The sequence below is a fragment of the Bombina bombina genome, unplaced genomic scaffold, assembly GCF_027579735.1.
Source record: "Bombina bombina isolate aBomBom1 unplaced genomic scaffold, aBomBom1.pri scaffold_451, whole genome shotgun sequence".
NCBI classification, from domain to species: Eukaryota; Metazoa; Chordata; class Amphibia; order Anura; family Bombinatoridae; genus Bombina; species Bombina bombina.
Genome location: NW_026511396.1, coordinates 59321 through 75590, shown reverse-complemented (window position 1 = coordinate 75590; position 16270 = coordinate 59321). Strand labels below are relative to the sequence as shown.

At 41.7% G+C, this 16270-nt stretch overlaps 1 long non-coding RNA gene across 2 annotated transcripts; it reads left to right on the top strand.

Annotated features, from left to right (window-relative positions):
* The first annotated feature begins 1307 nt into the window (after window positions 1-1307).
* Window positions 1308-13585, top strand: LOC128643728 (uncharacterized). 2 transcript variants are annotated; one of them, XR_008399873.1, is made up of 3 exons: window positions 1308-1350; window positions 5339-5461; window positions 13562-13585. It is a non-coding gene; the product is annotated as an uncharacterized LOC128643728 (long non-coding RNA). The 2 variants fall into 2 exon arrangements; XR_008399874.1 differs by lacking the exon at window positions 13562-13585 and adding an exon at window positions 6170-6218.
* The last annotated feature ends 2685 nt before the right edge of the window (window positions 13586-16270 follow it).

The window sequence follows — 16270 nt, the reverse complement described above, 5'->3', positions numbered from 1 at the left end:
TTTCAAATTTTGAAAATGAAATTTCGAAAAACTAAAGGGTGTGCAACGTTCCCCATCCCCCCACAATCAAGAATATACAATCATGTTAGTAGTGAGATGATTATTTCAAGAGTTATTGCAGTTTTAAAATTTAGAGAAAAATGAAAATTTCAAATTTTGAAAATGAAATTTCGAAAAACTAAAGGGTGTGCAACGTTCCCCATCCCCCCACGGTCAAGAATATACAATCATGTTAGTAGTGAGGTGATTATTTCAAGAGTTATTGCAGTTTTTAAATTTATAGAAAAATGAACATTTCAAATTTTGAAAATGAAATTTCTAAAAAATAAAGTGTGTGCAACTTTCAGGGTGTGCAACATTCCCCATCCCCCCACGACCAAGAATATACAATCATTATAGTTGTGAAATGATTCTTTCAAAAGTTATTGCTATTTGAAAGGTGAATGTCTGTCGAATCTCCAATATGAAACCAACTTCACTGCAGTCCAACGTTGATACTCTTGTTCAATAATCCTAGTACCTTATCTACAGGTATATAATATTATATAGATATTCCCATTGCCTCACATACAAATACCTCACCAGTGCATTATTTACAGACAAATATTATTGTAAAGAGGATCCCTCTGCCTCATACACACAGCCTCCTTCCAGAATACTTCCAATACTTTTACTTTATCCTCGAGTAGCAGCTAGATCCCTTGCAGCAAATGGACCGTGAACTCCCAGAAGCCACGTGACTGCAGTGACCTCATCTGTCCTCCTTTTACCGGACTGGATCTAGCTACTACCAGGTAATATATGTGATTTAAAGTGAATGTAAATTTTGATGTTTAAGTGCCCGGTTTTTAAAACTTTGATTAAAATCAGGGGCACTTTAATTCATCAAAATTTACATTTCACTCCTGTTGTGACAAAAAACTTACCTTTTAAACTTCACAGCAGCTGCTGCTTCCTCCGGTCTCACAAGCCATTTCTGATGTCAGAAATGATTGATAGGTCATCCTCCAATCACAGATTCCCCCCCGGGGGATTCAGTGTCTGATTCACTGCTGTGATTGGAGGAAGCCAGATACCTCATTTTAGACCCAGGAAGAGGCTTTGAAAAAGGTGGAGGAAGCTGGAGCTGCTGTGAAGATTAAAAAGTAAGTTTATTTTCACAACAGGAGTGAAATGAAAATATTGATTAATTAAAGTGCCCCTGTTTTTAATCAAAGTTTTAAAAACCGGGCACTTTAGCATCAAAATTTACATTCACTTTAAGAATATACGCAATGGTTAGCACAGCAACTCAGGAGTGATTTATATGTGATTTAAGGAAGCGTGACAACTAATATTAACCTCCTATAGGTGAGGAGGGGGGCTGTGGTGGGTGCAGAGAGTGGGGTTAAGAGGGTGAGCTGTGGGTGCGGAGAGAGAGGGGTTAAGTGGAGGAGGAGGGGTTTATGTGCCAGACAGAGGGGTGCTGAGTACTTGTACAGGCTGAGGCTGGGTGACAGCGGTGCTGTGGTTCTGTACAGGGGCTGGAGTGTAAGACAGAGAGGGACTGATGTTTGACCCAGAGGGGGCTAATAGTCTGTACAGGGGCTTAGGTGTGGGGCAGAGGAGAACTGTGAACCAGTATAGAATGGGGGAGATGTGAGAGAGAGGGGGGCTGATAATCTGTATAGGGGCTGGGGTGTGAGGAGGGCTGAACATGGGCTGGAATGTGATACAGAGGGGAGGGCTGAAAGTCTGTATAGCGGCTGGGGGGGGGTGAGACAGGGGTGTGTGTGTGAGACAGAGGGGATTGTGTGAGACGGTGGGGGGTGAGACAGGGTGGGGTGGGTGAGACAGAGGGGGGGTGAGAGACTGTACAGGTGCTTAGGTGGGAGGCAGAGGGGGACTGAGAACCAATACAGGGACTGGTGTGTATGTGAGAGAGGTATCTGAGTCTCTACAGGAGCTGAGGTGTGAGAGGGAATGAGAGTCGGTACAGGGGCAGGGGTGTGTGAGACAGAGGGGACTGAGAGTCTATAAAGGGACTGGGATGTGAGGAGGGCTGAGCATCTGTACAGTGGCTGGAGTGTGAGACAGAGGGGGGCTAATATATTTTATAGGTGCTTAGGTGTGAGGCAGAGGTTGACTGAGAACCAATACCAAGACTGGTGTGTGTGTGTGAGAGAGAGAGAGGTCTGTGAGTCTCTACAGGGGCTGGGGTGTGATTGGGGCTGATGGTCCCTATAGGAGCTAAGGTGTGAGATGGAGGGAGGCTGAGAGTCTCTACAGGGGCTTGGGTGTGAGACCGAGGAGGAGCTGAGAATCTATACAGGGGCTGAGTTGTGAGGGTGGCTTAGGGTCTCTACAGGAGCTGGGATGTGAGATGGAGGGAGGCTAAGAGTCTGTACAGGGACTTGGGTGTGAGATAGGGGGGCTGAAAATCTATGAAGGGGCTGAGCTGTTCGGGGTGCTGAGGGTCTGTACAGGGCTGGTGTGTAAGTGGGGGGGGTGATGGTCTGTACAGGTGCTGGAGTGTGATACAGAGGGGAGGGCTGATATTCTGTACAGGGGCTGGGATGTGAGACAAAAGAGGCTGAGAGTCTATAGAGGAGCTGGAGTATGAGACAGAGGTGGCTGAGAGTCTGCACAGGGACTGGGGTGTGAAACAGAGGGGGTTTAGAACTTTTACAAGACTGGGCTGTGAGAGAGAGAGAGTGGGACTGAGAGTCTTGTACAGGGTATGAGGTGTAAAACAGAGGGGCTGAGAGTCTGCACAGGGATTAGACTGTGAGACAGAGGGGACTGTGATTGTGTACAAGGGCTTAGGTGTGAGGCAGAGGAGGACTTAGAACCAGTACAGGACTGGGGTGTGTGAGAGAGAGAGGGTCTGAGAATCTGTACAGGGCCTGGGGTGTTAGACAGAGGGGAGCTAAGAGTCTGTACTGGGGTGTGAGGGGGTCTGTGGGTATGTACAGGGGCTGGGGTGTGAGACAGAGGAGAGCTGAGATCTTGTACAGGGGCTAGGTGTGAGGCAGAGAGGGGCTTTGAACCATTATAGGAGTGCAGTGTGGGAGAGATACAGAGAGAAGAGTTGAGAGTTTGTACAGGGGCTGAGGTGTGAGACAGAGGGGGGCTGAAAGCATGTACAAGGGATGGGGTGTGAGACAGATGGGTTGAGAGTCTGTATAGGGGCTGGGGTGTGAGTCAGAGGGGGCTGAGAGTCTACACAGGGACTGGGGTGTGATACAGAGGGGTTGAGAGTCTGTATAGGGGCTGGATTATAAAACAGAGGGGGGCTGAGAACCTATACTGGGATTGAGGTGTGAGAGAGAGCGAGAGGCTAAGAACCTGTACAGGGCTGAGGTGTGAGACAGAGGGGGCAGAGAGACTTCAAAGGGACTGGGGAGTGAATCAGAGGGGGAGGATACAGGGACTGTACAGGCCAGTACAGGAGCTAGGCGGTGAAACAGTGGGGTTCTGAGAGCTAGTACAGGGGTTTAGGTGTGAGACAGAGGGGGTCTGAGAACCAGTACAGGACTGGGGTGTGAGAGAGAGGTCTAAATCTGTACAGTGACTGATGTGTGAGAAAGGAGGGGGCTGATATTCTGTACAGGAGCTAGGCTGTGATGGGGCTTAGATTCTGTACAGGGACTGGGGTGTGAGACAGAGAGGGGCTGAGAGTCTGTATAGGGACTACAGTGTGAGGGGGCTGATACAATGAGCAAGCTGTATTTGAGGGAGTGAGGACTTGATGAAACACAGTCTCGGTGTTCGGGTGATGGGTACAAGTCTGACCTGTTTATAATAATTGTATATTTATTACTTGTATATGTGATGGGGTCACAGGAAGTCAGTCTGCATGGTTGCCCAAAACAGGAGAGGACATAACTGGGAAAAAGTTTGTAAAAAAATGTTTCTTATTGCTATTAGATATTATTATTATTACTGTTGCTATAATTGACCATTTATGACTATCTCAATGGTTTTAAGAGAGGAGAAAAGTAAAGGGTGACATGAAGCCATTTAACTAAATATGAAGAGGAAACCACATCCCATAGTAATGCAATATAATAAAATGAAGCACAAGCACAGCTGTTCAGTGGGTAGTAGGTAGAATATGGAACCAGTCTAACAGCACATGTAGTAGGGCAAATACTTACTTGGTGCCCAGTATTTGTTGCGTCCTAACTTTAGCAGCCTCACATAATTTGTAATTTTATCCTATGATCAAGGTAATATTTGGGTTATGTGATTTGGGGCAGATTCCTGTTTGAGCATAAACAGCAGATGAAGAACTAAGGTGCAGCAGGACAGAGCTACCAGTTTGGGATAATCCCATAAATTACAGGATGCCTGGTAACCAGGGAGCTGTGGCACTTAGTGTTTTACATCTGCTTCCTGATATCAGATAACCGTGCATATTCCTGTGTACAGTCACCTTATTTTGCTTCTAATGAGCTTAAAGGGACACTAAAGTCAAAATTAAACATTCATGATTCAGATAGAGCATTCGTTTTTAAACACCTTAGCAATTTACTTTTATTAACAAAATGTGCACCGTCTTTTTATATTTACACTTTCTGAGTCACCATCTCCTTCTGAGCATGTGCAAGAAGTCACAAAATATATGTATATGCTTTTGTGATTGGCTGATGGCTCTCACATGGTATGGGGGGAGTGGAAATAGATATAGCTTTGACATTTGTCAGAAAAAAATCTACTACTCATTTGAAATTCAGACTAAGTGCTGTTGCATTGTCTTTTTATCATGTAAATTTACTGGCCCTTTAAAGGGACATGAAACCCAACTTTTTTCTTTCATTATTTAGAAAGAGCAAGCAATTATAAACAACTTTCCAATTTACGTCTATTAGCTAATTTGCTTCATTTTCTTGATATAATTTGTTGAAAAACATATCTAAATAGGCTCACTAGCTGCTGATTGGTGGCTGCACATAGATGCCTCGTGTGATTCGCTCACCCATGTGCATTGCAATTTCTTTAACAAAGGATATCTAAAGAATAAAGCAAATTAGATAATAAAAGTAAATTGGAATGTTGTTTAAAATTAGATTCTCTATTTGAATCATGAAATAAAAAATTTGTGTTTCATGTCCCTTTAATATTAAATAAATGTGTCGTCCCATAATGTCAAACATGCTATATAAAGATTGTTACATTTTATCACTTTATGTTATCTGCGGCATATGCAGCTAGTCACATGTGTACTATTAGATTGTTCATAAGTGAAATAAACATGTTTAATATCACATAATCATCTCTTTACCATAATCTAAATACAGGAAGATTTCGGATTATTTCTGATCTCTCAAGCTGCCGTATTTCTTTCTTCTCACAGGTGTCACATTTATAGCATCTGACTCAGTCACTGACAAAGAACAAGATGAACACATGCAGGAAGCTGATGGCAGAGCAGTTCCTGAGTCAGGCCCTGGGCATCATCTGCCTGCTGACCGGAGAGGTGAGAGCTGCTGGGTAATGTCATGTGACACTGGTCCTATTTACTGTGCTGCTTCTGATACACCGGACCTATCTTACTAACTCTAGCTTCAGCTCACCCAGACCATCTCACTTAACCTCACCGACCGACCATCTCCTAACCCTAACTTTATCTCACCCAGACCGTCTCACTAACCCGAACTTTATCTCACCCAGACCGTCTCACTAACCCTAACTTTATCTCACCCAGACCGTCTCACTAACCCTAACTTTATCTCACCCAGACCGTCTCACTAACCCCAACTTCATCTCATCGAGACCAACCATCTCCTAACCCTAACTTCATCTCACCCAGACCGTCTCACTAACCTTAACTTCAGCTCACCCAGACCGTCTCACTAACCCTAACTTTATCTCACCCAGACCGTCTCACTAACCCTAACTTTATCTCACCCAGACCGTCTCACTAACCCTAACTTTATCTCACCCAGACCGTCTCACTAACCCTAACTTTATCTCACCCAGACCGTCTCACTAACCCTAACTTTATCCCACCCAGACCGTCTCACTAACCCTAACTTTATCTCACCCAGACCGTCTCACTAACCCTAACTTCAGCTCACCCGACCATCTTACTTAACCTCGCCGAGACCATCTGACTAACCCCAACTTCAGTTCACCCAGACCATCTCACTAACCTTAACTTCATTTTTTTTTATTTATTTATCAGTTTTTCAGCATTACATAAAAAGGCAACACAAATCAAACCAACAAAAAAAGAAAATGATAAATTGTGGAGGCGCAGCTCCTAGTCATATTGTAACTTCCATGGAGACACAGCTCCACATCAAAAAGGAAATAGAGATACAACAATCTACTCTACTGCATATCCATTATCTTAACTTGTGTCACTTTTTCTATGTGCTGAGATTCAACTTTAGCTTCCCTTCAAGCAACCTTCTCTTATCTTAATTTTTGGACATAGCTAAACAGTGCGTTACCTTATTCTGCGTTACAATTTTAAGCTTTTCCTAACTAAACATCAATATAAACCTAAATTAAGGAGTTACAGCTCCAATTCACAATATCACATTCTTGAAGACGCAGCTCCACATCAAAAAAAATACAAAGCCAACCTTGATTAGCTCTCCTAGGCCTAGATTTGGAGTTTGGCGGTAGCCGTGAAAACCAGCGTTAGAGGCTCCTAACGCTGGTTTTAGGCTACCGCCGGTATTTGGAGTTACTGAAAATAGGGTCTAACGCTCACTTTTCAGCCGCAACTTTTCCATACCGCAGATCCCCTTACTTCAATTGCGTATCCTATCTTTTCAATGGGATCTTTCTAACTCCGGTATTTAGAGTCGTGTCTGAAGTGAGCGTTAGAGCTCTAACGACAAAACTCCAGCCGCAGAAAAAAAGCAGGAGTTAAGAGCTTTCTGGGCTAACGCCGGTTCATAAAGCTCTTAACTACTGTACCCTAAAGTACACTAACACCCATAAACTACCTATGTACCCCTAAACTGAGGTCCCCCCACATCGCTGCCACTCTAATTTTTTTTTAACCCCTAATCTGCCGACCGCAAAGCGCCGCCAGCTAAGTTATCCCTATGTACCCCTAATCTGCTGCCCCTAACCCCGCCGACCCCTGTATTATATTTATTAACCCCTAACCTGCCCCCCACAACGTCGCCGCCAGCTACTTACAATAATTAACCCCTAATCTGCCGACCGCAAAGCGCCGCCACCTACATTATAGCTATGTACCCCTAATCTGCTCCCCCTAACACCGCCGACCCCTGTATTATATTTATTAACCCCTAATCTGCCCCCCTCAACGTCGCCTCCACCTGCCTACACTGATTAACCCCTAATCTGCCGAGCGGACCGCACCGCTACTATAATAAATGTATTAACCCCTAATCCGCCTCACTAACCCTATAATAAATAGTATTAACCCCCAATCTGCCCTCCCTAACATCGCCGACACCTAACTTCAATTATTAACCCCTAATCTGCCGACCGGAGCTCACCGCTACTATAATAAATGTATTAACCCCTAAAGCTAAGTCTAACCCTAACACTAACACCCCCCTAAATTAAATATAATTTAAATCTAACGAAATTAATTAACTCTTATTAAATAAATTATTCCTATTTAAAGCTAAATACTTACCTGTAAAATAAATCCTAATATAGCTACAATATAAATTATAATTACATTGTAGCTATTTTAGGATTAATTTTTATTTTACAGGCAACTTTGTAATTATTTTAACCAGGTACAATAGCTATTAAATAGTTAAGAACTATTTAATAGTTACCTAGTTAAATTAATAACAAAATTACCTGTAAAATAAATCCTAACCTAAGTTACAATTAAACCTAACACTACACTATCATTAAATTAATTAAATAAAATACCTACAATTACCTACAATAAAACCTAACACTACACTATCAATAAATAAATTAAATACAATTCCTACAAATAACTACAATGAAATAAACTAACTAAAGTACAAAAAATAAAAAAATATTTACAAACATAAGAAAAATATTACAATTTTAAACTAATTACACCTACTCTAAGCCCCCTAATAAAATAACAAAGACCCCCAAAATAAAAAAATGCCCTACCCTATTCTAAATTAATAAAGTTAAAAGCTCTTTTACCTTACCAGCCCTGAACAGGGCCCTTTGCGGGGTATGCCCCAAGAAATTCAGCTCTTTTGCCTGTAAAAAAAAACATACAATACCCCCCCCCCCCAACATTACAACCCACCACCCACATACCCCTAATCTAACCCAAACCCCCCTTAAATAAACCTAACACTAAGCCCCTGAAGATCTTCCTACCTTGTCTTCACCTCACCAGGTATCACCGATCCGTCCTGGCTCCAAAATCTTCATCCAACCTAAGCGGGGGTTGGCGATCCATCATCCGGTGCTGAAGAGGTCCAGAAGAGGCTCCAAAGTCTTCCTCCTATCCGGCAAGAAGAGGACATCCGGACCGGCAAACATCTTCATCCAAGCGGCATCTTCTATCTTCTTCCATCCGGTGCGGAGCGGGTCCATCTTGAAGCAGCCGACGCGGATCCATCCTCTTCTTCCGGCGTCTCCCGACGAATGACTGTTCCTTTAAGGGACGTCATCCAAGGTGGCGTCCCTCGAATTCCGATTGGCTGATAGGATTCTATCAGCCAATCGGAATTAAGGTAGGAATATTCTGATTGGCTGATGGAATCGGCCAATCAGAATCAAGTTCAATCCGATTGGCTGATCCAATCAGATTGAGCTCGCATTCTATTGGCTGTTCCGATCAGCCAATAGAATGCGAGCTCAATCTGATTGGCTGATTGGATCAGCCAATCGGATTGAACTTGATTCTGATTGGCTGATTCCATCAGCCAATCAGAATATTCCTACCTTAATTCCGATTGGCTGATAGAATCCTATCAGCCAATCGGAATTCGAGGGACGCCATCTTGGATGACGTCCCTTAAAGGAACCGTCATTCGTCGGGAGACGCCGGAAGAAGAGGATGGATCCGCGTCGGCTGCTTCAAGATGGACCCGCTCCGCACCGGATGGAAGAAGATAGAAGATGCCGCTTGGATGAAGATGTTTGCCGGTCCGGATGTCCTCTTCTTGCCGGATAGGAGGAAGACTTTGGAGCCTCTTCTGGACCTCTTCAGCACCGGATGATGGATCGCCAACCCCCGCTTAGGTTGGATGAAGATTTTGGAGCCAGGACGGATCGGTGATACCTGGTGAGGTGAAGACAAGGTAGGAAGATCTTCAGGGGCTTAGTGTTAGGTTTATTTAAGGGGGGTTTGGGTTAGATTAGGGGTATGTGGGTGGTGGGTTGTAATGTTGGGGGGGGGGGGGGGTATTGTATGTTTTTTTTTACAGGCAAAAGAGCTGAATTTCTTGGGGCATGCCCCGCAAAGGGCCCTGTTCAGGGCTGGTAAGGTAAAAGAGCTTTTAACTTTATTAATTTAGAATAGGGTAGGGCATTTTTTTATTTTGGGGGTCTTTGTTATTTTATTAGGGGGCTTAGAGTAGGTGTAATTAGTTTAAAATTGTAATATTTTTCTTATGTTTGTAAATATTTTTTTATTTTTTGTAACTTAGTTCTTTTTTATTTTTTGTACTTTAGTTAGTTTATTTCATTGTAGTTATTTGTAGGAATTGTATTTAATTTATTTATTGATAGTGTAGTGTTAGGTTTTATTGTAGGTAATTGTAGGTATTTTATTTAATTAATTTAATGATAGTGTAGTGTTAGGTTTAATTGTAACTTAGGTTAGGATTTATTTTACAGGTAATTTTGTTATTATTTTAACTAGGTAACTATTAAATAGTTCTTAACTATTTAATAGCTATTGTACCTGGTTAAAATAATTACAAAGTTGCCTGTAAAATAAATATTAATCCTAAAATAGCTACAATGTAATTATAATTTATATTGTAGCTATATTAGGATTTATTTTACAGGTAAGTATTTAGCTTTAAATAGGAATAATTTATTTAATAAGAGTTAATTTATTTTGTTAGATTTAAATTATATTTAACTTAGGGGGGTGTTAGGGTTAGACTTGGCTTTAGGGGTTAATACATTTATTATAGTAGCGGTGAGCTCCGGTTGGCAGATTAGGGGTTAATAATTGAAGTTAGGTGTCGGCGATGTTAGGGAGGGCAGATTAGGGGTTAATACTATTTATTATAGGGTTAGTGAGGCGGATTAGGGGTTAATACATTTATTATAGTAGCGGTGCGGTCCGCTCGGCAGATTAGGGGTTAATCAGTGTAGGCAGGTGGAGGCGACGTTGAGGGGGGCAGATTAGGGGTTAATAAATATAATATAGGGGTCGGCGGTGTTAGGGGCAGCAGATTAGGGGTACATAGGGATAATGTAAGTAGCGGCGGTTTATGGAGCGGCAGATTAGGGGTTAATAATATAATGCAGGGGTCAGCGATAGCGGGGGCGGCAGATTAGGGGTTAATAAGTGTAAGGTTAGGGGTGTTTAGACTCGGGGTACATGTTAGAGTGTTAGGTGCAGACGTAGGAAGTGTTTCCCCATAGCAAACAATGGGGCTGCGTTAGGAGCTGAACGCTGCTTTTTTGCAGGTGTTAGGTTTTTTTTTCAGCTCAAACAGCCCCATTGTTTCCTATGGGGGAATCGTGCACAAGCACGTTTTTGAGGCTGGCCGCGTCCGTAAGCAACTCTGGTATCGAGAGTTGCATTTGCGGAAAAAATGCTCTACGCTCCTTTTTTGGAGCCTAACGCAGCATTTTTTTGGACTCTCAATACCAGAGTTAATTTTATGGTGCGGCCAGAAAAAAGCCCGCGTAGCTAACGCACCCCCTTGGCCGCCAAACTCCAAATCTAGCCGCTAGAAAACTATTGTCATAGATTACATTGCTTTTTCGTCAACTAAAATTAATCCTCATATTACCATTTTCTTTGGAACTTGCGGCATGCCTTAAAAATAAATCAAAACCAAAGGAAACATAATATATCTATAGCAATACATAGAAAAGTAGTGTGTATCAACCTATCCTACTTGGGCCCTAAGTCAGATACAATGTAAGTCATTATATATTTATTAATACAATCCAAACGTAGGATACAAAGTTAAGAAAAAAATGAACATGCGTTTAAGTAAAAAATCTTAGACATCAGAGGTTTAACAAAAAAAAAAGAAAGGGGGGGGAGCAAAAAACACAAAACATAAAAATAAAATAGAATCCCTACCCCCCTGTCTCCCCTAACATTGACCCCAGATTATGTCGCGCTACTCCAGAACATGAGTTAGCTTACTGATTTTATAACTATTAGTATATTTCTCTATATAGAGAGATCCATGATGCAGGGAATTCATCTAAAAACACCAATTCGGCAAAACTATTAGAACTCAAAAAAGGATTAAATATACGTTTTTGGATTTGGTGAGGTTAAGTTTTAATTATAGGGAGCCATCCTACTAAAAAAAATTTTTTTTGTTCCCCTAACAATTGTGTGTGGAATGATTAAAAAATGATTTGATTCAGTATTTCTCTAATAAAAAGTGAGAAACTAGGAGCTGTTCTACCCTTCCAGGCTTTCAATATTAGATGTCTGGACAACAAGATTACTGTATTCAGTATATTTCTATAAGGATTTTGATTATCTATTTGGGCTTCAAGAAATATAATCTCTTCAAGCCCAATAGAGACATCAACCCCATAGTTTTTATTAAACCAATAGGTGACCTTGCTCCAAAATTGGAAGATCTTTGGGCAAAGACCAAACATATGTAGAATGTCTGCATTTAAATATGAACAGCGTGGGTATAGAAATGATTGTGCTAAAAACATTCTTTTCAATCTAGCGGGGGTAAAATAATTGTTCAGTAATTTCATGTGAGATTCTTTCCAATTTATTGAAACCCTGTATTTACCTAATACAGAGAAACTTGTCTTAATCTTCTCATGGTTCATACCTGGGAAATAAGGTGTACATGTATTACATATTTTATCTAAAAAAAAATTGTCTCTGTTTAGCCAGCATAATGTTATAGATCAAAGATATAGATGTAGTTCCCCCAACAGATTTTTGAATACATGTTCTAATATCTGACCATGAACCACTACTATCAGGTACCCAATCCTTACTATTAATAAAATGACGTATTTGCAAATAGGCAAACAGACTGTTTCTCGGGAGATCAAATTGCTTTATAAGAGAATCAAATCTTACTATCTGACCCGTATCCAGTGAAAATTGGTGTAAATATTTCAGGCCCTTCTCTTCCCATGTCTTAAATATTTTCTGGGTATTTCCAGGGGCAAATTCTGCATTGCCTATTATGGGTAAATATTCAGAAAAGGTATGGTTTATCCCAATCAAGGCGCAGAATTTGCGCCAGGCTATCACTATTATTAATGGTAATTAGGCTGGCAACATTACCAGGAATTTTACTCGGTGGATTATGTAAGATAGTTTTTAAAGAGAAGGGATAGATAATATGACTTTCAATATCATTTGAGGAAAACCAATTAGATTCTGCTAGCCAGTCAATTGCAATTTTGACTAAGGCTGCCAGATTGTAGAAATTAATATTGGGTAAGGCAAGCCCAGCTGTATTACGTTTTTGAGTTAGCTTATCAATAGAAATACGTGACACTAACCTTAACTTCAGTTCAGCCAGACCATAACACTAACTTAAAGGTACGTTCTACTTGAAAATTGCTATTGTTTAAAACATATTCACCAGTTTTGCATAACCATCACTGTTATACAAATATCCTTTTCGCTTTATTATTACCTGTATCTAAGCCTCTGCAGACTGCCACTTATTTCAGTGCTTTTTACAAACTTGCGGTTTCACCAGCTAGTGCTGGTTCCTGCATAACTCCATAGGAGTGAGCACAATGTTATCTATATGGCATGCATGGAGTAGCACTGTCTTGCTGTGAAAAGCTAATAAAAAGCACTGAGATAAGAGGCGACCTGCAGGGGCTTAGACATAGGCAGAGATTTAGAGTTTTAGTGGTTATAAAGTATATTACATTGTTAGTTATGCAAAGATGGGGAATTGGTAGTAAAGGCGTTATCTATCTATCTTTTTAAATAGCAAAAAAATCAAGAAGACTGTCCATTTAAGCTCACTCATCTGCACAACCCTCCTATACAAATCCTCTTCCAGCAAAAAAAGAAAGAAATATATATACTAATCCTAGCATCCAAGACCCCTCCCACCATAAAGAAAAAGCCCACTCATACAAAGCCCTACTACATGACCTCTATTGCAAAAACTCACCCCAGACCATAAAGGCCCCTCTGCATGACCCTAACTACAAAAAGGCTTAAAACCCAAGCGACCCCAGCACCAATGGAACCTTCTATCAACCAAGGGCTCAACATTTTGCCCCCCTATCACACCCTCTCAAATGTTCCAGCAATGTTGATGTTCTTGGGCTCATGTCCTCAGTCTTTAGCCGCTTTTATCCATATAGGCCACACAGAATTATCCACTATATTTTATTTATTTATGTTTTGTGATGATCGAGAGAAGTAAACAAGAACTTGTTAGTCCAGGCAAATGGAGTCTGATGAGCTTTCTCATACATATTATAGGAATACACCATTGTGAAGAAGAGGCTCTCCCACAGCAGCGTTCAACAGCTGAGCGCAGAGGTGAGCACTGCTGCGAAATGTGACAATATACAGCATCAGGGCACAGTGACTCACTTTACTGACCCATCTGACCCTGTGTGTATTTCCTACCTGCTGTCTGTGTCTCTGTATGTTCTCAGTAACATTATCCTGGCTCTTTCAGTAAAAGTGTGTGACAGAACCAGTCCCTGTGTCAGTGCTGAATGAGTTGTGTGTGTTTCAGGTGCCTATAAAGTGTGATGATGTTGCTGTGTATTTCTCTATGGAGGAGTGGGAGTATATAGAGGGACACAAGGAGCTTTATAAGGATGTCATGATGGAGACTCACCAAGCACTAAGGACTATGAAGATCCCAGGAAATGAGAACTCAGGTAACGCTGTGTAGTAATAAATATCTCACTCAGGAAATGCACATACACTACTGACGTGACTGACAGAGATTAAATCTACAGTGAATCTATCACATGTGATCTAATGAGCCGTCTGATTATAAACTAATGTTATACCCAACAAAAATAATAAAAACACAGTTAAAGGGTCAAGAGGAATTACTGCTAAAGCAATTTGTATATTCATTTATATATGTAAATGTTTAAGTGCAAAACGGATGCTTTGTTTTGTACTTAATTGAATACATTTAAATATATATATATTTTTTAGTTGCAACAAATTGTTTCATATCCATTTAACAAAATAAACTGATTTTATTCTTTATTAGAACTAACAAGTCACAGAGATGAAAATCTAGACACAGGAGCACATAGAGAACTTGTACAGAATATTCAGCCAGTGGAGACCCCATCAGTCGTCTCTGCAGGTAACAGATCTATGGCAGAAACTACTAGTAATGTTTTCAAATAATGATGTGTTGTGTAATATTACTGTATAATCAGTTTGTGTGAGATAACTGCACTTAAATCAATTTATTCAAAAAAACTCATTTTATTTATTAGAACTAACAGGACACAGTGATGAAAATCTAGACACAGGAGCTACTGAACTTGTACAGATTATTCAGCCATCAGATGTCTCTGCAGGTGAGTGATCTATGGTATAAGGTTCACAGTTAGAAAACTCAGATTATAAAATGTTTTCCTCCTATGTTAATGATGAGCCTCAGCACAGACAGATTATAATAATAAAATCTATTTGGTTCACACCCCTACCTTATCGTTTCTTCTCTCTCACCCTCTGCTTCATGTGAATAGTACACACACATGCCCTCTATTCGCTTTACTCTCACCCTCTGCTTCATGTAAATGATACACACACATGCCCTCTCTTCCCTTCTCTCTCACCCTCGACTTCATGTAAATGATACACACACATGCCCTCTCTTCCCTTCTCTCTCACCCTCTGATTCATGTAAATGGCACACACACACATGCCCTCTCTCACCCTCTGCTTCATGTGAATGGTACACACGCATGCCCTCTCTCACCCTCTGCTTCATGTGAGTGGTACACACACATGCCCTCTCTCACCCTCTGCGTCATGTGAATGGTACACACGCATGCCCTCTCTCACCCTCTGCTTCATGTGAGTGGTACACACGCCTGACCTCTCTCACCCTCTGCTTCATGTGAGTGGTACATACACATGCCCACTCTCACCCTCTGCTTCATGTGAGTGGTACACACGCATGCCCTCTCTCACCCTCTGCTTCATGTGAGTGGTACACACACATGCCCTCTCTTCCCTTCTCTATCACCCTCTGCTTCATGTAAATGATACACACACATTCCCTCTCTTCCCTTCTCTCTCACCCTCTGCTTCATGTAAATTATACACACACATGCCCTCTCTTCCCTTCTCTCTCACCCTCTGCTTCATGTAAATTATACACACACATGCCCTCTCTTCCCTTCTCTCTCACCCTCTGCTTCATGTAAATGATACACACACATGCCCTCTCTTCCCTTTTCTCTCTCTCACCCTCTGCTTCATGTAAATGGTACACACACATGCCCTCTTGTCCCTTCTCTCTCACCCTCTGCTTCATGTAAATGGTACACACACACATGCCCTCTATACTCTTTACTCTCATCCTCTGATTCATGTAAATGATACACACACATGCCCTCTCTTCCCTTCTCTCTCACCCTCTGCTTCATGTAAATGATACACACACATGCCCTCTCTTCCCTTCTCTCTCACCCTCTGCTTCATGTAAATGATACACACACACACACATGCCCTCTTGTCCCTTCTCTCTCACCCTCTGCTTCATGTAAATGGTACACACACGTGATGCCCTCTCTTCCCTTCTCTCTCACCCTCTGATTCATGTAACTGGTACACACACACACATGCCCTCTCTTCCCTTCTCTCTCACCCTCTGCGCCATGTGAATGGTACACACGCATGCCCTCTCTCACCCTCTGCTTCATGTGAGTGGTACACACGCCTGACCTCTCTCACCCTCTGCTTCATGTGAGTGGTACATACACATGCCCTCTCTCACCCTCTGCGTCATGTGAATGGTACACACGCATGCCCTCTCTCACCCTCTGCTTCATGTGAGTGGTACACACACATGCCCTCTCTTCCCTTCTCTCTCACCCTCTGCTTCATGTAAATGATACACACACATGCCCTCTATTCTCTTTACTCTCATCCTCTGATTTATGTAAATGATACACACACACACACACACACACATGCCCTCTT